The 23,830-nt window shown below is 50.3% G+C and overlaps 1 long non-coding RNA gene across 3 annotated transcripts in view; it reads left to right on the forward strand.

The window, feature by feature from the left end:
• Nucleotides 1–23,830, forward strand: part of LOC138297243 (uncharacterized) — a 440,690-nt gene that overhangs the window by 249,798 nt on the left and 167,062 nt on the right. The gene's annotated exons all lie outside the window — the stretch shown is intronic.

A 23,830-nucleotide genomic window follows, 5' to 3' on the forward strand; every position in this document is an offset into this window, starting at 1 on the left:
TGAATCGCGCACACTGTTGCTGATTCAACCATCAAGATTCAAATACCAGGAAATGATTGCGCACTCTGCCGATCTGAACTGCAAGGGTTAATTGCCAAGAATGAATTGCACACACTGTTGCCGATTCAGCCATCAAGATTCAAATGCTAGGAAATGATTGCACACTCTGCCGATCTGAACTGCAAGCGCCAATTGCCAAGAAACACGCGATTTAATCAAAAGACCAAAACTCGAAAATCTCTGGAAACGGAGTCGGGGGGCCTATCCCAACCTCCGCCTCACCGCCCTGCTTGAGGATCACCAAGGTAATGAGGACAGGGCTTGGAAATGTCCAAGTAGGCCTCCGGAACAGGAGCCCTGGAAAATGCTGCTGCTCTGCACCGGGACCTCTGAATACTGAGCACGTGAACTGGGCTGCGTCGCTTAAATAGACCAAAGCCCCACCCACCTGCCACACCCAGCCAGGCTGCAGGAAAGGCTTGAACATAAACAATACATTGCAAACAATATTAAAGGCATTTCAAGATAAGGACATTTCAAGATAAATACCTGTAATGCAAAAAGTTAGTATGCAATATCAGCACACAATGCATGAATTATTACATTGCATAAGGTTTGTCATTCTGCAATAAGCTGCCCGTAGAGTGCGCACTGTCCTGGTGTTGACGTATACATATTTTATGTAAAACATACTAAGTGTCTCATTACAAGGCTGGCGGTCTTCTGACTGCCACATTAAGGGGGTCATTCTAAGTCTGGCGGGCGGCGGAGGCCGCCCGCCAGACTTCCCCCACCAAAATACCACTCCGCGGTCGAAAGACCGCTGATGGTATTTTGGGATTTGCCCTGGGCTGGCGGGCGACCGCCAAAAGGCCGCCCGCCAGCCCAGGGCAAATCAACCTTCCCACGAGGACGCCGGCTCAGAATTGAGCCGGCGGAGTGAGAAGGTGCGACGGGTGCAGTGGCACCCGTCGCGTATTTCAGTGTCTGCAAAGCAGACACTGAAATACAAAGTGGGGCCCTCTTACGGGGGCCCCTGCAGTGCCCATGCCATTGGCATGGGCACTGCAGGGGCCCCCAGGGGCCCCGCGGCACCCGCTACCGCCATCCTGTTCCTGGCGGGAGACCCGCCAGGAACAGGATGGCGGTAGGGGGTGTCAGAATCCCCATGGCGGCGGAGCGCGCTCCGCCGCCATGGAGGATTCTCAAGGGCAGCGGAAAACCGGCAGGAGACCGCCAGTTTTCCGAATCTGACCGCGGCCAAACCACCGCGGTCAGAATGCCCTGCGGGGCACCGCCGGCCTGTCGGCGCTGCTCCCGCCGACCCTGGCCCCGGCGGTCTCAGACCGCCGGGGTCAGAATCAGGGCCTAAGACCCTAGCGGTCATACTGCCAGGCTTCCGCCATCTCCACTAGGGTCGGTGATCCCGATGGATTGACGTCGGGTGGAGGCCACAATCAGCCAGGGCGGCGCTGCATGCAGCACTGCTCTGCTGATTACAACTGTGTTTCCCACCAGCCTTTTTATGGCAGTTTTACCACCATGAAAAGGCTGGCGGAGAACAGATTCAAGGGGCCACAGGCAGATCCCTGCACTGCCCAGGCCCCTGCACTACCCATTCCCCTGGCATTGGCAGTGCAGTGGTTCCCCCTGCCCAGCACCATCGCAATGTTCACTGTCTGCTGTGGATCCCCATATGCCAGGAGAACGCCACCGTGAATCACACGTGTTGTCCTGAGCGAATTGGTGTGGAACCTGTGCATGGTAGTGATGCAACCTTGTGTGCCAGGAGTGGCTGCTGGAGAGAAGACTGCCATGGGGTAAGGGCTGTAGCCCTGTGTGTTAGCAACCCGAATGCCAGGAGAGGCCACATGGGGAAAAGACTGTCATGCAGTAAGAGCTATAGCCCTGTGCAGTAGCAAGTCAGTGACCCGTATGCCAAGAGGGGCCACCATGGAGAATTTCACTGTGCTGACCGGGTTGCAGCCCGTAAATAGTGAGTTGCTTTGCCCTCATATGTCAGAGGGGGTCACAGGGAGCATTAAGGACTGTGACTTGTTCTGTCCCCCTGCCAGAGAAGTGAGAATACCATGGAAACACCTGCTCACCATCACCCAGGCGAGGAACCTAAGACAGAATCATCAGAGCACTGCCCATTGGGAGATGAGCAAACATTTACCCAAGAGAAGAAACTTCAGAAAGCCTCTGATCACTTCAGGAATCTGGGACTCCGCACCTGCTGAGTGCAGCCACCTGGGCCATGTGTGGCTAACTTACCTTAACTTGGTTGCAGCTGCTGCAAGCACCCTCTGACAGGGAACACTCAGGAACTATTTACACCTTTCAGTGTGGGTAAGACTGGTTTTGGGCTTGTTATCCCCAGGGAAACTTGCTGATAACGTAATACAGTAGCACTGGAACATTACTGACTTTAAGTTGGAGTGGTACTGGACTCTGTGTTCGCATTTAGGGACATGACCATATTTCAGTAGGCACTTGTGACACTGTCACCTCAGTTTATGGCAGTTTATATTTATGTGCATGTTTTCCTTTTTTTGTTCAATATTGATTATTTGCAGTAGAAATAGTAATTCCCCCATCATACCCCCAAGAGTCTTACACTTTTGTCAATATTAATCAGTTTTGTGTCCTAATAGTAAATCTGACACCCCCTCCCCAGAGTACGCAGCTTTCCCCAATGTTGCTGAATTTGGAGTTGGACCTTGACAGTGTCTTATGATTCCTCCAATGTTGGTTAGGTTGGAGTGATCAGAGTAGATCTGTCCCATGGATCTAATGCTTTCCCTAATGTTGCTTAGTTTAGAGTGGAAATCATATATTTAACACCCCTACCACTCCAAGGCTCGGTGCTTACCCAATGTTGCTTAGTAAGGAATGATAATACTAAAATCTAACCCCTCAGTGCCCTGGTTCACCCTTCCCCTATTTTATTTGTTTGGCATGTGAATAGTAGATCTAACCTACCCAGCATCCAATTATTTGTACGATATGCTCAGTTAGGAGTGGGAATTGTAAATCTGACACCCTCCAGAGTCCAGTGAATTATCCAGTGTTGCTTAGTTTGCAATGAGAATAGTAAACGTGACCCCCACCTGTCGAGCACGTTTTCCCATTTTCACTCAGTTTGGGGTGAGAATGCTAAATTAAGCCCCCCTAAATGCACCACTTTCCTCAATATTGTTTAGTTTGGAGTGGGAGAAGTAAATATTACTCCAGCACAAATCTAGATTATTTTTTTTAATTTAAATATATTAAATATTTGTTTTATATTTTTTTTGATGCATGTGTTATTTTTGTAAATTTTAACTGGCAAAAATGGCGTTTTTTTAAAGATATTTAATTTAAATGTTGCATTCCGATGAACTGATGGTCATAACATTGTTTTAATTTTTTTAATGGATTTGTTTTAATTAAATAGCTCTATTTCTGAAAGTTACATAGTCCAATACCTGCAAAAATAAAGCACACATTTTTTATTATTAACCAAACTATTATATTTTAATTATATGAAATATATATTTTTTAATGCATTGCACATTTTAATATTGAAAATTAAACTTAATTAAATGAATTTACCAAAGTGATAAATGCTCACCCAGCCATGACAGATATCTCCCATGGTGAAGGGAGTCTTTTCTTTTTTCTTTTCAAAATAAAAACCTCCTTCAGAATTTTCTTTTTAACCAAAGAAAAAAAGTTTGATGGACGGGCCTGTCGTGTTGACAGAGCTGTGGACCAAACTTTAAACATCTTTGGTAGGAACCACCAAGGTTCCAACCAATGCTTTACAAATGACCACCGGCTTGCTGGTCATTTATAAATTTGCCGGGCAGAGTAGTGCCAACTTCATAGACATTAAGGTGGTCATTAGGAGTTTGGCAGTCTTTTGGTAAGACCGCTGTGGTGGCAGCCGCCATATTAGCGCCAGTGTTGCTGGAATCCCACCGGCCATTATAAGAGTCCACAAAGTATACCGCCTAAAAACAGCCGCAAATCCGACACCGCCAGGACAAAGGAGGGTGTGAAAGAGGCAGTTGCAGCACCAGCACTGCCATGCTGGTAGCTTTCCACCCACCAGATTACATCAGCACAGTGGTCCTTCCATGGCGGAAAACCATTAGCGGTCCGAACAGCCTCCCTCAGACCTCAATCCTGTCAGAACACAACACCACAGTCGACAGTTTGAATACCTCACACCTAAGACACATACACACACCAGACACACCTACTCATTGCACTATATGACACCCCCCACACACATCCACAATCCTTTGCAAACAGAAATACACACACTGGGGGTCATTCCAACCTCGGCGGTAAAAGCCGCTTACCGCTGTCAGAAGACTGCCAACATACCGCCACGGCCGCGGTAAACCGCCACAGTCATTCTGACCCACAACAGGCAAACCGCCAAAATACAGACATCCACAAAAGTCTGCCACACCAAAGGCCAGCGAGAAACTGGCGATGACCAAACCTCCACCGTCACGCCAACAGAAATACGCCCACACTATCACGACACACGAATCCACGCGGCGGTCTTTCAACCGCGGTTTTCCATTGGCGGTACACACCGCCGCGCTCAAAATACACACACATTTACAAAACACATCCACATTGGACAAATCGAAAAACACACACCTGATACACATACACACACCACTCCCACACACCCAATACAATATAAAACACACACCCACATCACCCACAAACCCTCACTGCTACAGAATCGGGACCACGCACTGAGAAAAAGAGAACTGAGCACCCAGACGCGCATTTTACTTTCACCCAGCAATATTGCCACGCACTTCACACAACACACCAATACACATCACCACACAATCCACCCCACACATCACCCACACCACCCCATGGCACCGCAAAGACACCCCAGGTTCTCCAAGGATGAACTCAGGGTCATGGTGGAGGAAATTGTACGGGTAGAGCCACAGCTCTTCGGGACACAGGTGCAGCACACCACCATTGCCAGGAAGATGGAGCTGTGGAGCAGAATAGTCGATAGGGTAAACGCTGTGGGACAGCACCCAAGAAATAGGGATGACATCAGGAAGCGGTGGAACGACCTACGGGGGAAGGTGCGTTCAATGGTATCCAGGCACAACATCGCGGTGCAGTGGACTGGCGGCGGACCCCCACCTCCTCCCCCAGAATTTACAACATGGGAGGAGCAAGTCTTGGCGATCCTGCATCCTGAGGGCCTCGCAGGAGTTCGAGGAGGAATGGACTCTGGTAAGTCTCATCTTCACTACTTCATCCCCCCCACCCCACCAGCATGCCAACTCATACCCCCACCCTCACCCTCACCCCCATCACATCCTGCTCCTTGCAAATGTCTCACCATCACAGCCCACCCATCCCAACCCCAAGCCCTGCATTCGACCACAAAGCATGGACACCCATAACCAAAGCATGCCCACTGCACATACCCATCCCCCACCAAATCACCGTCACAAAAGCCCCCACACGGGAATGCCAGCACTGGGGTACAAGGGCACCCACCCATTACGCGCTATGGCACACACAAATGCAATAACCATACTTTTATACCCCTGCAGGACCCGAACGCCACGTCACCGCGCAGGAGGGTCCACAAATGTCCACTCCACCCCCAGAAGAGGCCCACAGTGAGGACAGCACCTCTGTCGACCAGGATCTAGATGACCAGCCCGGCCCATCGGGGACCTCGGGACAGTCGGTTCCCCTCGATCACCCTCCTAGTTCTCCCATGGGCCTCATTGTACCGTTCCTCTGCCCTTGTCCGGGGATTCCTCACTGGGGTCAGTAGCCATGACAGGTTGGGGTAACCAGAGTCACCTATTAGCCACACACGGTGCCTCTGGAGTTGACCCATCACGTAAGGGATGCTGCTATTCCGCATGATGTAGGCGTCATGCACAGAGCCAGGGAACTTGGCATTAACATGGGAGATGTACTGGTCTGCCAAACACACCATCAGTACATTCATCAAATGATAACTCTTTCTGTTTCTGTACACTTGTTCACTCCTGCTGGGGGGTACTAAAGCCACATGTGTCCCATCAATGGCACCTATGATGTTGGGGATATGTCCAAGGGCATAGAAATCACCTTTCACTGTAGGCAAATCCTCCACCTCAGGGAAAACAATGTAGCTCTGCATGTATTCAGAAGGGCAGACAACACTCTGGACAACACCTTGGAAAACATAGGCTGGGGCATCCCTGATGATATGGCCACTGTTGTTTGAAATGAACCACTTGCAAAGAAATGGAGTACTGACAGCACCTGCACTAGAGGTGGGATCCCTGTGGGTTGGCGGATGGGTGACATCAGGTCTGGCTCCAGCTGGGCACACAGTTCCTGAATAGTGGCTCGGTCAAGCCTGTATGTCAGTATGACATGTCTTTCCTCCATTGTCGACAGGTTTACCAGCGGTCTGTACACAGGAAGATTCCTCCATCTCCTCGCATGTCCCAGCGGACGGGGCCTATGAAGGACAACAGCGAGCATAGAGTCAATCAACCCACAGGTACGTAACCACAGCTTGCACATAACACGATTCTCACTCCATTGAATGCTTTATATGAGTGTTGATGCAAATCCTAGGTATGTGTGACGCAGTTAAAAGTAAGCCACGTGGGCCCTTGAAATGGCGGCTGCCTGATCTGTGAAGTGTGACAATGGGATGTGAGGTCAAAGCGCTGTCGTGGCACACCGTGGCGGTAGGCGGTCGAAGACCGCGGCGCAAAGCAGCATTGGTTAACATTGAACCCTATGGGTCTCAGGAGCCAATGACGATGTGCGCCGGCGGTTGCGGTACGCACCACCGCGGTACGCACCGCCGCGGGCGTGACCGCCATTTTCTAACAGCTTAATCACTCGATACCTGATCTTCGACAGGAGAGGACCTACACTGCAAGTGCTGCTGTGACCTCGGTCTGGAAGAGACAATGGCTCATGCGACTGGGGAAAGGGCCCCTGCCTTCACTGCTCAGGAATTGGAGAAACTCGTGGATGGGGTCCTCCCCCAGTATGCGCTACTCTACGGTCCTCCAGACCAACAGGTAAGTACACTGGGACCATGCTTTGTGGCCAATGCCTGTGTTGAGTCGGGTGGATGGAAGATGGTGGGGAGGGGAGCGAATGAGGCATGCATCAAACGACGGATGACAGGATGTGCCACATGGCAAGGGTAGGGATAGGGGGCCACTCACATTGAGGGTGCAGAAGGTGATGACTCTTTTTCTCCCCCTGTACATTTCACATAGGTCAGCGCCCACCAGAAGATCGACATTTGGCGTGCCATCGCCAAGGACGTCCGGGCCCTGGGGGTCCACCACAGACGGGGCACCCACTGCCGGAAGAGATGGGAGGACATCCGACGCTGGAGCAGGAAGACGGCGGAGGCTCAGCTGGGGATGGCCTCCCAACGTGGGAGGGGTGCCAGTCTTACTTTGACCCCCCTGATGTCCCGGATCCTGGCGGTGGCTTACCCCGATTTGGATGGGCGCGTGAGGACATCACAGCAGACACAAGGGGGTGAGTACAACCTGATTCTGCTGACTTTGAGCGCAGTGGAGGTGTCTGGGTGGGGGAGGAGGGCTGTGGGTATCCCTAGGCCAGGGCGATTTCTGTAGGCTAGGCCCCTCCGTAAGGCATGGCCCTGTGCCCCCGCCCCCACCTCTGTAGGGTGCCAAGTACAGTTATCCATGGCCCTGTGTCATCTATGTGTGCAGTTGTCGTCCATAGGCTTGTAGGCCATGTCCCACGGATTGAGTAGTGGACCCCAAGTGCGCGGCGTAGTGCAGGGGGCTTTTGTGTCTGTCCTCTCCGCCAACGGTGTCGCCAATGCATGCACTCAACATGTCTTTATTTTTCCCCCTCCCCTTTTTTGTGGTCTTCCTGTTCATGTGTGCATTAGCATCATCAGGCGGAGGAGAAGTGGCATCGGAGCACGAGGGAGCTGCATCCCACATGGCCCTGGAGGGCCATGCAACGGATTCCGAATACACCAGTGGGACGGAGGGAGAGGGGAGCTCCACAGCGGGGAATCGTGCAGAAATTAGTGACACAGACTCGTCCTCTGAATGGAGCTCCCTTGTGGTGGCGGCAACATCTGTGCCCCCCGCACCAACAGGTACAGCCGCCACCCAGCGCACCAGCACCGCCCTCCCAGCAGCCCCTCAGCGTTTGCCCCGTGCCCGCTCAACCAGGAAGGTGGGCATCTCCTTCGCCCCAGGCACCTCAGGCCCTGCCCCTGTCACCCCTGCTGCCCTCAGTGAGGAGGTCATTGACCTCCTGAAGACGCTCATTGTTGGGCAGTCTACCCTTTTGAATGCCATCCAGGGTGTAGAAAGGGAGGTGCACCAGAGTAATGCGTACCTGGAGGGCATTCATTCTGGGCAGGCTGCCCATCAGCGATCGTTCAACACTCTGGCCTCAGCACTGATGGCAGCAATTGTCCCTGTCTCTATCCTCCCCCCTCCAACTTCCTCCACCCATACCCTATAACCTGTACCTCTGCCTATCCCAGACACACCATCAGACCAGCCTGCACACACCTCAACACCCAAGGGAAGCTCATCCAGACATAAGCACCACACATCACACAAGCATTCACACAAGCAACATCCACATACAGACATACCAACACCCACTGCCTCCACTGTGTCCCCCTCCTCCTCGTCTCCCTCCTCCCTCCCTGTCACGTCTCCACTCACACCTGCATGCACAACATCTTCAGCCACTACGTCCATCACCAGCACACCCACCAGAACCCCCCGCACATGTGCAGTCACCACCCCCACTACCATTTACACGTCCCCTGTGTCCTCTCCCACTGTGTCTGTGAGCCCCTCTTCCAAGCTACACAAACGCAGGCAGCCACCCACCCAACAGCCATCCACCTCACGACAGCATCCAGCCCAAGCACCTGCACCCAAAGACACCAGACTGAAGACTCCTACAATCACAACCTCTTCCTCCACTCCCATACCCACTACACCTACCTGTCCCTCTGTTCCTAAATTGCTTTTCCTTTCCAAACTTGACCTTTTCCCAACAACTCCCCCACCCCGTCCATCTCATAGGACTCCAGTCAGCACCTCAGCCACCACAAAAGCGGGACCTGTAATGACAGTGTGCCATGGACTGTGGAGTCCCCCACCCTCAAGGGCAGCCAGTTCAGTAAGGAGCCAAGGCACGGCCAGCCCACCCCCGGTAAAACATCCGAAGATTGTCAGTGGCCGGCGCGAGAGGCCGAAGACACCAGGGACCAAAATCCCTACCATGGCTCCGGCAGGAAGTGTGGTGCCACCTGGCACACCGCCAAAGGTGGGGAAGGGCTACAGGCGAACAGGGAAGGCTGGGAAGGGCAGCACGCCCGACAAGTCCGCCAGCAGCCCAGCTGGCCAGGAGGGCCCTGTCTGCCCCATCCCAGGTGGGCAGGAGGACACCCACAGGCCCGGTACTGCAGCCCAGGAGGGCCCCGCCAGCCACACGACAGATGGGCAGGAAGGAACCGCCAGCCACAGGTCAGGTGGCGAATGACCTCCATGCCATGGCCGGATCCGCTGAGCTGAACACTCATCCGATGCACCGCTGCACTGGGCTCCGCCGTCTCAAGCACCGCTGAACAGGGCACCGCCGCCTCAAGCACCGCTGAACAGGGCACCGCCGTCTCAAGCACCGCTGAACAGGGCACCGCCGTCTCAAGCACCGCTGAACTGGGCACCGCCGTCTCAAGCACCGCTGAACAGGGCCCTTCATCTCAAGCACGCTGAACTGGGCCGTTCATCTCAAGCACCGCTGAACTGGGCACCGCCGTCTCAAGCACCACTGAACAGGGCACCGCCGTCTCAAGCACCGCTGAACAGGGCACCGCCGTCTCAAGCACCGCTGAACTGGGCACCGCCGTCTCAAGCACTGCTGAACAGGGCCCTTCATCTCAAGCACCGCTGAACTGGGCCCTTCATCTCAAGCACCGCTGAACTGGGCCCTTCATCTCAAGCACCGCTGAACTGGGCACCACCGTCTCAAGCACCGCTGAACAGGGCACCGCCGTCTCAAGCACCGCTGAACAGGGCACCGTCGTCTCAAGCACCGCTGAACTGGGCCCTTCATCTCAAGCACCGCTGAACTGGGCACAGCCGTCTCAAGCACCGCTGAACAGGGCATCGCCTTCTCAAGCACTGCTGAACTGGGCACCGCCGTCTCAAGCACCGCTGAACAGGGCCCTTCATCTCAAGCACCGCTGAACTGGGCCCTTCATCTCAAGCACCGCTGAATTGGGCACCGCCGTCTCAAGCACCGCTGAACAGGGCACCGCCGTCTCAAGCACCGCTGAACAGGGCACTGCTGTCTCAAGCACCGCTGAACAGGGCCCTTCATCTCAAGCACCGCTGAACTGGGCACCGCTGTCTCAAGCACCGCTGAACAGGACACCGCCGTCTCAAGCACCGCTGAACAGGGCACCGCCGTCTCAAGCACCGCTAAACTGGGCACCGCCGTCTCAAGCACCGCTGAACAGGGCCCTTCATCTCAAGCACCGCTGAACTGGGCACCGCCGCCTCAAGCACCGCTGAACAGGGCACCGCCGTCTCAAGCACCACTGAACAGGGCACCGCCGGCTCAAGCACCGCTGAACTGGGCCCTTCATATCAAGCACCGCTGAACTGGGCACCGCCGTCTCAAGCACCGCTGAACTGGGCCCTTGATCTCAAGCACCGCTGAACTGGGCACCGCCGTCTCAAGCACCGCTGGCCCATTGGCGGAAGGGCAGGCCCGCCTCTGTGTCGGGCAGGGCTGCACGAAGCACTCTGGGCACCAGTCCCCCTCCAGAACCAGTGGAGACTGTTATCCACTTGTGAGACTGTGGCTTTGCACTCCCCAGGATGGTACAGTGGGCAAGCCACCCACTGTAGAGACTTGAGAGACTGTGGCTTTGCACTCCCCAGGATGTAACAGTGGGCAAGCCACCCACTGTAGAGACTTGAGAGACTGTGGCTTTGCACTCCCCAGGATGTAACAGTGGGCAAGCCACCCACTGTAGAGACTTGAGAGACTGTGGCTTTCCACTCCCCAGGATGGAACAGTGGCCATGGAGGCCCCTCGTGGATCTGGCGTCGTGGACTCATGTGGCTGAGGTGCCCCCCCGTCCCTTCCCCCTGAGGTGCCTGTAGTTTTGCTATCTGATGCCCCTGCAGTGTTCTCTCCGTTGGAGTCAGGTATCCTGTGTTGGCTTTGCCCATGTGATTTGGGCCCAGTGGTCCACGGACAATACCTGCTACGATGATCGGATCGGGGGGGTTTGGGGGGTGTAACTCTGAGTTGTTGCTATGCATTGATGTGTGTGTTGTAGTGGGTGAGGGTGGGGGTGGGTGTTGCGTATGTGTGTCCCCGTAATTTTTTCCCTCCCCCCTCCCCTGTGTCGTAGGTGCAGTACTCACCGTTGTCTTCTGCGCCGGCGTTCGTGTTCCTGGTAGAGGAGCAGGTAGACAATCGCTGGGAGGATATGGAGTTCGGGTTCCATGCTGTCCAGATTCCTCGTGGGCTGTATGGAGGTGAGCGTTTTCCATTCGAAATGGCTGTTTCCGCCGTGTTTTTATCGGCGGGGCTACCGCCCCCGGAAAAGGTGGCGGATTGGTAGGTTGTGATGGGGTGGGCGGTACATTGACTCTCGCCTGTCTGTTGGCGGTGACCGCCGCGCTGTTTGTTTGTCCCGCCGTGGCGGGCGTTGTGTTGAAGTGACGGTCTCTGTTGGCGGTTTCCGCCAGGGTCGGAATTCCATTTTTTTCACCGCCAGACTGTTGGCGGTTTAGCCGCCGCTTTAACACCGACCGCCAAGGTTGGAATGACCCCCAGTGACAGTGAGTAGCGCACAAACGGAGGACACAGCACTGTTATGCCATAGCCACCATCACACTTCACACGCATCACACGCCACACAATTGCACCAGCAACACAATACACACATCGCCGCTGCACACAAACACCTCATACAACCAGCACCCACAACACAACCACATGTCACGTCAAAAGCACCCACGCTTCACAGACGATGCGCTGATGGTCATGGTCGATAAAATCATCAGGGTAGATCCACAACTGTTTTGGTGCACAGTCCAACAAATGTCCATTGCTAGGAGTTATCAGAGAATTGTTGACAGGGTCAACTCAGTGAGCAGCCATCCATGCACAAGGGAGGACATCAGGAAGAGGTGGTATGACCGGGGGGGAAGGTGAGGCCATGGCATCACAACAGCAGATAGCCGTTCACAAGACTGGTGGTAGGTCCCCACCACCTCCCCCAGAGTTTGCATCATGGGAGGAGAAGGTTTTGGCAATCCTGCATCCTGAGGGCCTGGCTGGAATATCCAGAGGTCTGGAGTCTGGTAAGTAACCATCACTCCCCTGGCACTAAGTACACCTTTCCAGCATCCCCCGCACCACCCTATCACCCTCCAAGTTGCCCCATCTACTTCTCCACCTCACGCCCAATCACCTAATACCACTCCCCTGCATGGCACACCATCACCCTGCACAATGCCCACACAGTCCCACCCAAGTGCACAGATAACACTGCCAACAACTCCCATATAGCAGCTGTTCATCCACATCAATACCTGCTAACAGCACTGCACAGTACAACTCCTGTATATACAACCATTACAACCCCCACACCAACTGGATGCTTAGGATGAGGACCAACTCATGACAAAGACAGCAATGCAATCCCTATGCCCCAACATTCAATGTAATGTGTCATCTCGATCACAGTCCACTATTCACAGATAATGCCTGCAGTGCTGCATCTGCCATTGCCACAACTGGGAATCAAGTAAAGCCACTGTAGGCATCGGACACACAGACATCCAATCACAACTACACCAGATAACAATCTTCCACTCCTTTCACAGGTACCCCAGCCACTGGCACCATGGAGATGATGCCAGAGACTGCCAGTCCTCCCCAGGATGAAGCCCCCAGTGACAAGCGTGCCTCCCTGCCTCACCCTGTCCACACTCAACCCTCCCCCACCTTGTGTCAATTACAGCTAGTCCCCAAACCTGTGTCAAAAGGACTGGTCAATCAGTTGGGTGACCCACAGTACAGGGACCAGCATTTAACCTACAAACACAAGATACTGAAGGTCCTGGTGATTCTGGGAGTGGGCACACCATGCCTCTGGCACAGGCACATGGGGGAAGGGAGCGTGGGAGGGAACCTGTGGGCCAGGGGCCGGGGCAGTCAAGGGACCCGACTGACCTGGAGACCATCTTCCAATCCCTGGGAGCATACCAGCAATCCCAGGATAAGATGGGGCAAATTCTCACCATCTTGGGGAAAAACCAAAGGCTGCGGAGGGAATATGCCTCCTTGGCCACCATTTCAGGGGTGCTCAGGGACCTCCCCAACATCCTGCATCCCACCTCCACCCACCAGCAGGCCCCTTCTAATGGCACCCCCTTATCGGAGCCATCTACGTCAGCAGCAGCCAGTGGACTGGAAGTCCTGCCAGGGGACCCATAAGCCACTGACACCCCTCCCTCTGTATCTGAGGAGCCCCACTGCAAATCTGGTCATCCATCCAGGAATCCTGATACCAAGATCAATACCACTGCCAGGAAGTGAACCTCTCCTGAACATTCTCCCTTGTGTGCCACTGACACACCCTGGTGACTGTTCAATGTCATCTCTCATCTTTTCCCAAGGCCCTTGGATACTGGACCTGTACTACCTACAGCTAGGCCATCTACTCCGATGACAACATCCACTATGACCCCACTCATCAACTGTAGGACAGTATGTGCACAATAAACACTGTAAAGCACAGTATACACATTTGTGTCTTTATTGTATGATGGGGAAATGTGAGCAAACTGAAATGTCATGTGTCGTAACATCCATCAACCTACAGCCAGTACAATTCACAGCAGAGGGAGGCTTCCACCTCAGAGAATATGGGACACCAGAGATCTCACATTAGACTTCTCAAGGAGAGTTAGCTGTCCAGTCACACACCAGGGTAGATACAGTTATCCAATCTGTAAAAAGGACAACACAGGGACACAAATCAGGATGTGAGCCATGGTGCCACCCTATGTACATATGCAGTAATTTGTAACAGTGCCCCTTGTGCTTTGGCAAAGAAAGAGGGCACAACACACTACACCTCAATGTCAAGAAACACAAGAATGACATAGCCAAAAACCTGTAGCTGTCATCCGGAATGTGCTCAACACAACACCTCCAACTGTTAGCAGACCCAACTTGCAATGAAAGGCTCAGGCAAGAGTTAGGATATGAAAGGACACGCAGTACAGAACCCATAACTTGACTCACTTCTGGACAGTAGATGAAATGACACATAGCACACTACAGTAGAGTAGATGTCAAACTAGCAACCTGCATATGGTACAAATGGCAGTGTTTAAACCACTGACAATGTTCCTGACATAAACTCAGTTGTCTATCACCACCCACATATGGTAAGTGTCTAAGTGACATCCCCACTGATATACCTGGCCAGGAGGGGCTGTCTATTGAATCCAACTGCAGAAGGGAAGCGCGTTGTTTGTGAGCCAAGCAGAGGGGCAGGAGCCCTTGGGCCAATCAGAGGGGCAGGAGCCCTTTAAATTTCCTTTGCGCTCCTGCCGTCGCGGGAAGCGCGTTGTTTGTGAGCCAAGAAGAGGGGCAGGAGCCCTTGGGCCAATCAGAGGGGCAGGAGCCCTTTAAATTTCCTTCGCGCTCCCGCCGTCACGGGAAGCGCGTTGTTTGTGAGCCAAGCAGAGGGGCAGGAGCCCTTGGGCCAATCAGAGGGGCAAGAGCCCTTTAAATTTCCTTTGCGCTCCCGCCGTCGCGAGAAGCGCGTTGTTTGTGAGCCAAGCAGAGGGGCAGGAGCCCTTGGGCCAATCAGAGGGGCAGGAGCCCTTTAAATTTCCTTTGCGCTCCCGCCGTCGCGGGAAGCGCGTTGTTTGTGAGCCAAGCAGAGGGGCTGGAGCCCTTGGGCCAATCAGAGGGGCAGGAGCCCTTTAAATTTCCTTTGCGCTCCCGCCGTCGCGGGAAGCGCGTTGTTTGTGAGCCAAGCAGAGGGGCAGGAGCCCTTGGGCCAATCAGAGGGGCAGGAGCCCATCAAATTTCCTTTGCGCTCCCGCCGTCGCGGGAAGCGCGTTGTTTGTGAGCCAAGTAGAGGGGCAGGAGCCCTTGGGCGAATCAGAGGGGCAGGAGCCCTATAAATTTCCTTCGCGCTCACGCCGTCGCGGCCAAGGCCAAGGGCGGGCCCGTCCTTGCCCGTCATTGCCAGGAAGAGCCAGGGCAGGGCCACCTCCCTGACATTTTGGACTAGGCAGCTTATAAGTGTAAGGCTGCCTGAAGGTACTGTGTTGGGGTTTAACAAAGTAAAAATAATTTCACCATTGTTGCGCTATTCCAACCAGGGCTTGCCGGTTTCTGGAACATATTAGTTGTGGCACCTAAATTTTCCCCTTTTTTCTTCTGTTACAACGTGACTGAGGATAATAACTTACCAGGATGGGGAAAAGGAAAGCTACTAGCAATTCCACCGAGCAGGGAAGGGCAAAAAGAGTACCTCGACATGCGGCCGAAAATTGCACACTTACCCAAATTGATGATCTTATAGAGGAAGTGGAGAGTTTGTTAGCCACTAAGCCCTCAAAATCTCGTACGAAAGATGCTTTTGCCACCTCTAATGATATAAAATCTTTCTTCGCTCCTGTGAATAGAGACACACAGATATCTATATCTCAGGGCACTAGCTCAGAATCTAATAAGACAGAAATGTTTAATAATCCAATAGAGAGCCCTAAATCAAACCTGCCTAGTCAGCAAGATGGTGCATCCCCCCTGCCAAATTGTAATAACCGCTTCTTACCCCTTGCTCTACTATTGCCATCTGAATTAGAGAGAACTATGCCAAGGGGAACTGAGGAGCCAACACCATTTTCAATCACTCAGAAGGAACATCCGGCTGACTCACAGTTGGTACAGATAAGAGCTGAAATTTTAAGTCTTAGAGAGCATCTTACATCTTTTACCCACATGATATATGAGAAGCAGGATGGTATATTTGCGGTAATCGGGGACATAAGGAAGTCATCACAAAAATTTGACCCTAACTCCTTGGCAAAGCCAGTTTTAATACCTGAGACACTCATGACAAAGAGGTGTAGGGGTCAAAGGGCTGAAATGGTAACCCAGATCACTCACGGGGGCAATAGTGTACTTCCTGTAGTGTGCGCCCCTAATAAATGTGATACATTTTTTGACAAAGGGGCTAACTGTAAGATGCACAGAGAAGGACCCCTAGATAAAAGCCCCAAACGCTTCTCGGGAAATATCCCCCAAAGTCAGATTAGGCATAGTGACTACGATATTTACATGATAAATGTTCCTAAGCTAAGTAATGGTCAATTAGAGCAAGCGGAATCTCTCAAAAATAAAGTTATCCATTGCATAAGAGGGACAAAGAAGTGTAGGTCCATTATAAGGGATGATATAGTTATCGCACAGAGACTCACAAGAATAGGATTAACAACAGATCTTATAGGGATAAAATTGACCAGTCAGAGTCTAGCTAAGGGCCTTTTCCCACTCGATGAAAGAGTGAGACCTGGTGCCTCATCCCAAATGACACTTGCCCACAAACTTCCCCAATCATTGATAAACCTGTTTGCTCAAGAGAGAAATAATACCACAATGGCCCAGCATTCTTGTGCCCATAGAAGGGATCAAAAGCACAGCCCAACTTCAGCCATAGACTGACGTGAAGCCCCCGTGATTGAAGTCGGGAGTGATGGCATACTCAGTCTCGATTCTTATATGCCAATAAACCACATACCTGATACCCTGGGAGCGGAGCCAAAAGCACATTGCAGTGGCTCGCTAAAGGAGAAGGCCGAGGGAGTAATAGCTTGCTTAAACGAGACTAGGGAGAAGCCGCCAGAAAATGGGGATGATCATGATTTACCGATCAGGATCTTATCTTGGAATGTGGCAGGGCTGATCCAGAAGACAGCCAACCCTGATTGGTGCAGATTTATAGATCAACACCATATTATTTTATTACAGGAGACATGGGCTCCATCTGCAGTAAATAGAGAAGGTTATTGGACCTTCCAGAAGACTGCACTTCCATCACCATCAGGCAGGGCTTCAGGTGGTCTGATAATTTGGCTAAGACATGACTTGTTTCCAAAGGTAAAGGAGATAGTAACCCCTACGAGGGATTTATTAGCCGTTGCAGTCAAAATTAGTACTGCTAGAGGTCCTGTTAGTATAATAATTGTAAATATATACGTTAGACCTGGCACCCAAAGGACCCAGACTGTTCAGATGAGTACACTAGCAGACTTTTTTAACTGCCTTCCTGACGGGCGGGGTTTAATTGTTGCAGGAGATTTTAATATGCAATTGAACTGCAGAGATGGCAATCAGCAAGAAGGAATCCAGCTTGCAGATTCATGGGATAGATCTGGGCCGGTGCAAGCCATATCTAAGAAAGAAGGAGGAGCATTAGAACTACTCGAAGATCTAATAAAAATGAAGGGATTAAGAATAGTAAATGGGAACACCAGATCAGATACCCCGGCGTCGCCTACATATGGGAGAGGTTTATATTCTAGCCACCTGGACTACGTTTTAGTAGATGACGCTCTCTGGAAATCCCTTATCGACATGATTGTTTTCCCTCGTACTGACAGTGACCATCAAGCTTTGAGTACCTCCTTTTCTACTATCTTATTCAGTTGTAAGACATTGACAACATGGACTCAAAACAGTGCCCTCACTAGGACCAATGATTGTAAAAACGTGAAATGGGAATGGGTTGAAGGTGATGTAAATTTCCAGCTATTAATTTATAGAACAGTTGCAACAACACTTTCCCCATTTAAACATACAAATATGATATTGGTGGATTCGGTCAATCTCCATAGTATCCTGATTACCCGATTAAAACCACATTTCCAGACGGTAAGGAGGCGGACAGAGATTGGGACTAGAACATCAAGGTGGTTTTCTAACCCCTGCCGTCAGGCTAAAATGCAGCTATTGGGAGCACTTAAGGAAGGGAACTGTTGACAGAAAATGCAGGGATGTATACAAAGATGTACTTAAAAACGCAAAAAAAGAGTAGGCAACTAGATATTGGAATAGGATGGTTGAGGCGCTCCATGAGAAGGATTTCAATTTATTCTGGAAACTAGTGGCAGATAAAAGCAGTTCTCAAGGTATGGAAAACTACCCTGTAATTCAGCCAGAAACTTGGGTGACGCATTTTTCAAACGCATACAGAAAACCTCAACCTAGTAGTACTATTATTCCTCTCCTAAAACCTAATGACCTTTTTGCCAATACCTTAACGGGTGGGAGTGTAACACCACCCAAATTTGACCTGGACCTTTTCTCCCTAAAAGAAACAACAGCAGCTCTCCAATCAATATGTAAAGGGATGGTATTCCAGGTGATTTATATCTCTCCCGACCGACAACCTGGTCTCTGTATCTAAATGCGCTTAGTAATGAGATATTGAGGGGGGGAGGACTTCCTACTACGTGGCAAGGAGCAATCATAGTCCCTATTTATAAGAAAGGGCCAAGGGAACAACCTAGCAACTATAGGCCTATCAGTCTAATTGATGTTAGCCAAAAGATATTTACTAAGCAGGTACTGAATAGATTACAGATATGGATAGAGGATTCTCAAATTCTCTCCGATTCTCAGGCAGGTTTCAGAAGAGGGTTGAGTACAATAGACCAGGCATTTAGGTTTAACCTTCTTTGCTGGAAATACCTGTCACTCAATAAAAGCCATTTGTATGTAGCTTTTATTGATTTAAAAGCTGCCTTTGACATGGTACCTCGGGATACATTATGGAAAGTTATGGAGAGTTATCAACTCAATGGTGAACTACTAAGACTGATTAGATATCTACACGAAGGGACTTATGCTCATGTGCGCTGGTCAGAAAGCGGCGATCTAACGGAAGCTATACCTGTCGATAGAGGGCTTAGGCAGGGGTGCATTTTGGCACCAACACTGTTTAACCTTTACATAAATGGTGCTGCAGACACTTGCTACACTGTAATCATGACGCCCCAAGGTTAGCTGGAGCCCCCGTCCCCATTTTAATGTTCGCCGATGATACTTTATTAATTTCAAGAACACCCATGGGCCTACAAAATGAATTGGACGCCTTTTATAATTTTTGCTCTAATAGAGGACTTGAAATTAACCCAACAAAATCGAAGTTCATGGCCTTTAACCCGCATAAACTATTTAGGGGGAAAATGACGATAGCAGGCCAACCAGTGGAGAGAGTCAGTCAATTTGATTATTTGGGGATTAGGTTAAGCGACGACCAACGTTGGTCTGCACAGATCGGGAAGAGTCTGACAGCACTTAGGCAGAGGTCAACAGTGATAGGGAGGAAAATAGCTAATACTTTGGAAGGGGAGATAACACCTGCCATCACTGTTTACAAAGCAGTGGCAGTAGCAGCCTCAATTTATGGTCCTGAGCTTTGGGGACATACTAATTCTAGGTGTCTGACCATGGTAGAAAACCGCTTTATACGAAACTTCTTGAAGCTGCCGATGAGCACCCCTCTCACCCCCCTCAGATTTGACTTAGCCCTAAATGAGATACATAACGAAATTGCACTAAGACCACTAATGTACTGGATTCGTCTTTGGACTTCAGAGTATCGGTCCACCATCCATATAGCATTAGATGAATTTCTCGTAAGTGATAGCGTACTAAAGATCCCTTGGTTCAGACACATTAGAGATACGTGCAAATTCCTCAAGATGGAGGAGGTGTGGAGTGCTCCTCATAATTGGACCAGGGAAACAAAGGAGCGTGTAAAAAGGTGCTATTGGGAGAACATTTTGGCCCAAATTTGGTTAAAAAATCATGGCAGTCTGACTCTACAGTTTCTAGACCATAAATGCAGCCCCAAATTTGAGGCCTACATGGATAATGTAAATCCTCCCTATACTAAAACATTATTTATTAGGTTCAGACTAGGGACCCTCCCGCTCAAGACATTTACAGCGCAATGGAGATTGGAGGACTGTAATTTAATATACTTCCATCATTGCCAAAAGACAAAAGAGTCACTCGCGTACTTTATGTTTTTCTGCCCTAGATATCTGGCACCTAGGAAAAAGTGGATTGCTCCGTTATGTAGGTCAGTTGGGATAAGGGAATGGAATACAGCATTACGACTTTTAACAACTGACACAAATGATAAAATAGTTTTCTCAGTTGCGAGATATTTGTGAAGTGCATGGGCCATAAGAACAAGAGAATTATTATAATCATGCGTTTTTAACACATTGGTTTTAGATTATACCTATTTAATATAACAGGTCTTAATTGGTTGAAGTCAAAGATATAATGGTCTAATTCTTTTTATTATATATTTTTTTATCTCTTGGTTTTTAGATTTTAAGAATAATGATGGTTTGCTTTGTTTCTTACAATTGTGTGACCCTATTATTTGTCTAGGGCTCTTAAAGTAAACTATGGAATTTCTTCCTTTTATACTCGACAACTGAGATAAATGACAAAATTGTTTCCTCAGCGGTGAGGTACTTGTAGAATATATGGGAGACAAGATCTAGTGAACTGTTAGAATCATGTGTTTTTAATATATCGGTCTTAGATTATATTTTTTCAGTTTAATAAGTTTTAATTGATTGGAGTCAAAATACAATGACCTAATACTTTTATACTTTCTGGGACGTTAAGATTTTAAAAATAATGCTAGCCTTGCTCCATTTTTCACAACCGTGTATCATTCAGGACTCCCAAAGTAAACTGTGTCATCTGTTTGTCATTTTTCTCTTTCTTATAACTGACATGTTGCACAATCTTGTTATGTTTTTGTATTGTCTACTTTTATGGCTTTCAGCCGAAATAAAGTTATTATTGATTGATTGATTGAATCCAACTGCAAATATTTCCCCTGCCACATTGCACACACAACATACCTCTATGTCATTGGGTGTACTGATTGATCAGCTCAATCCTAGACTCTGCTGCTCCATCATCGTCTGCCTCCTCATCACTTTCCATGTGTCCATCACCACCCACTGGTAAAGCAGCCATCTCCTCATCTGCCAGTAATTGGATTTGATGTCTGAGGGCCAGATTGTGGAGCATACAGCAGGCAACAATGATTTGGCAAACCTTTTGGGGACTGTAGAGGAAGGCACCTCCTAAGATGTGGAGACACAGGAATCTTGCCTTGAGTAGGCCAAAAGTCTTTTCTGTCACACACCTCGCCCTGTCGTGTGCCTCATTAAAAATGTGTCTCGGGATCCGTGGTAGGGTACCTCACTAGTGTCAACAGCCAGAGAAGGTTAGGATATCCTCAGTCTCCTGTATGAATAAAGGTGTGACCAGTTGGCAACCAAGGACAGGCACAGTGAAGGTAGTGTTGACAGGTGCAACAACAGAGACACATATCCACATTGATACCTACCAATGAACCAAGCTCTCTCTCTTTGTAGATGTGCCATCATGTGTGGGACATTACTGTTCCTCAGTATATGGGTCTCATGGACAGACCCCGGAAACTTGACAGTCACTTGTGAGATGTACTGGTCCGCAAAACACACCACCTGCATGTTAATGGAGTAAAGGTTTTTCTGGTTACAATAGACCTGTTCGTTGACCCTTCGAGGAACCAAAGCAATATGGGTGTCATCAATTGTCATTGCACCAATCAGTGAGGTATGTGTCCCAGCTCATAGAAGTCAGCCTTCACAGTGGGCAAATCCGCAGTTTGGGGGATCCTGATGTAGCTGTCCAGGTGTTTTGGGAAAGCTGACAGTATATTCCACAACACGATGCTGAACATGGGCTGTGATATCCCTGCAGCCAAGCCCACTGGGACCTGAAAGGACCCTGTGACAAGAAATACTAGGACCCTGGGAGGGATGGCATTGAAATTGCAGATGGCAGGCAATAGATCAGGCTCCAACTGAGTGCAGAGCTCCATGGTGGTGACACGATTCACACAATAGGTCTGCACAATGTACCTCTCTTCCAAGGTGGTGATGTCAACTAATGGACGGTACACAAGTGCATTTCTCCTAATCCTTATCACATGGCACCTAGGATGTAGAGGAGAAAATGTAGCACGTGATGAGCACTACCAACTTGTTAGCAGGTCAATATCTCATGCCACACACTAAACAATGCAGACATGCCTGAACGGGTGACAGTTATTTCGTTGTGTATGTAGGAGTGCCATTAATGCAATGTGTGTGTTGCCCATTGATGGCTCTGTACATTTTTTGTGCCACTGAATACATGTGTTGTGTTCCATGTCATGTGCACATATGTGTCCTGCATGGACAATGCATGTAGATATGACAGTGATCTAGTGTGCAACACCACCTACGGGGCAGCATGTAGGGGCAAATGCACTTCAGGTGACATCTGTGTTGAATGTCACACGTATGTGCTCATACTTCATATAAACGCATGGGCCTGTGCAGAATTATGGACATTTCACTGTCATGATGCACTTACATTTTATGGAAAATCTCATTACCTGTGAGTAAAATGACATGGCAGACGTCTGTCCTGCAGCACAGGACAGTTGGAAGTGATACAAGTCAGCTGACATATGGTGTCATGCCGGTAGGTGGTTGCAACCGCAGTGCTACTTCTCATTGGTTAACATTTCTGCCTCTGAGGGACTGGGGCCAATGAGGATCACCGCCGGTGGTGATGGTCCTGTACACGGTGGCTGTGACCGCCATTTTCTGCCGCTAGCTCACTTGACTTCTGACACTCCTACAAGCAACACCTCCACTACATGAGCTGCTGTGTAGGGTCTCTGGGAGCCATCATGTCACACCCTGCACGTGATAGGGCCCCGGCCTTCACCCAAGAAGAACTGGAGAAACTGGTGGAAAGGGTTCTACCCCTGCATGGACAGCTGTATAGGGGCCCCAGAAGTGCAGGTAAACCCCATGCCATTGTAGTGTGTGTTAGGTGTGTGCGTCGTAGTAAGTGCCGTAGGCATACCCGCCCTGGAGTGCATGCATGCTGGGGGAATGGATATGTAGAATGTGACCTATTTGGATCGATGTGGTGTGTCTGGTGTTTGTAGTCCACTGCTGTCAATGTTGTGCCACTCCTAATCATGTTCTCCTACTGTCTGTCAGCGCCCATCAGAAGAAGGGGATATGGCATGCCATCGCCAAGCAAGTGCGGACCCTAGGGTCCATAGCTGAGGGAACACCCATTGCAGAAAACAGTGGAAGGACCTGAGACACTGGGCCTGGAAGATTGCGGAGGCCCATCTGGGAATGTCACCTCAGTGAGGGAGGGATGCCCATTGGACCCTGACCCCCTTATGGCCCGCATTTTGGTGGTGGCGTACCCTGAGGTGGATGGGTGCTTGAGGGCAGCACAGCAGCCACAAGGGGGTGAGTACTGACTGTAATTTTGCACTTGACAGGGCTTTAGTGGGATTGGGTGGCTTGATTCTGCCATACTGTGAATGTGGACTATGTTAGCTACATAACTACGATGGGTATCAGTGACCCTGCCAGGGTACCCATGTTTATGTGTGACAAGGCAATGCTGTCAGTGGAGTGCACTCCCAAACCTACCGGGTTTGGGGCTGTTTTGACTACCTATGCATTATGTCCAGCTCCAACCATCTCCATCAGTGTGTCAGAGCTGTAAATGCTAATCCATCTGTGTTGGTCTCCTACTGGAACAGTGTATGTATTGGTTTGGTACAGTTGCTGCCATTGACTGTAAG

This window comes from Pleurodeles waltl, chromosome 5 (assembly GCF_031143425.1).
Source record: "Pleurodeles waltl isolate 20211129_DDA chromosome 5, aPleWal1.hap1.20221129, whole genome shotgun sequence".
NCBI lineage: Eukaryota > Metazoa > Chordata > Amphibia > Caudata > Salamandridae > Pleurodeles > Pleurodeles waltl.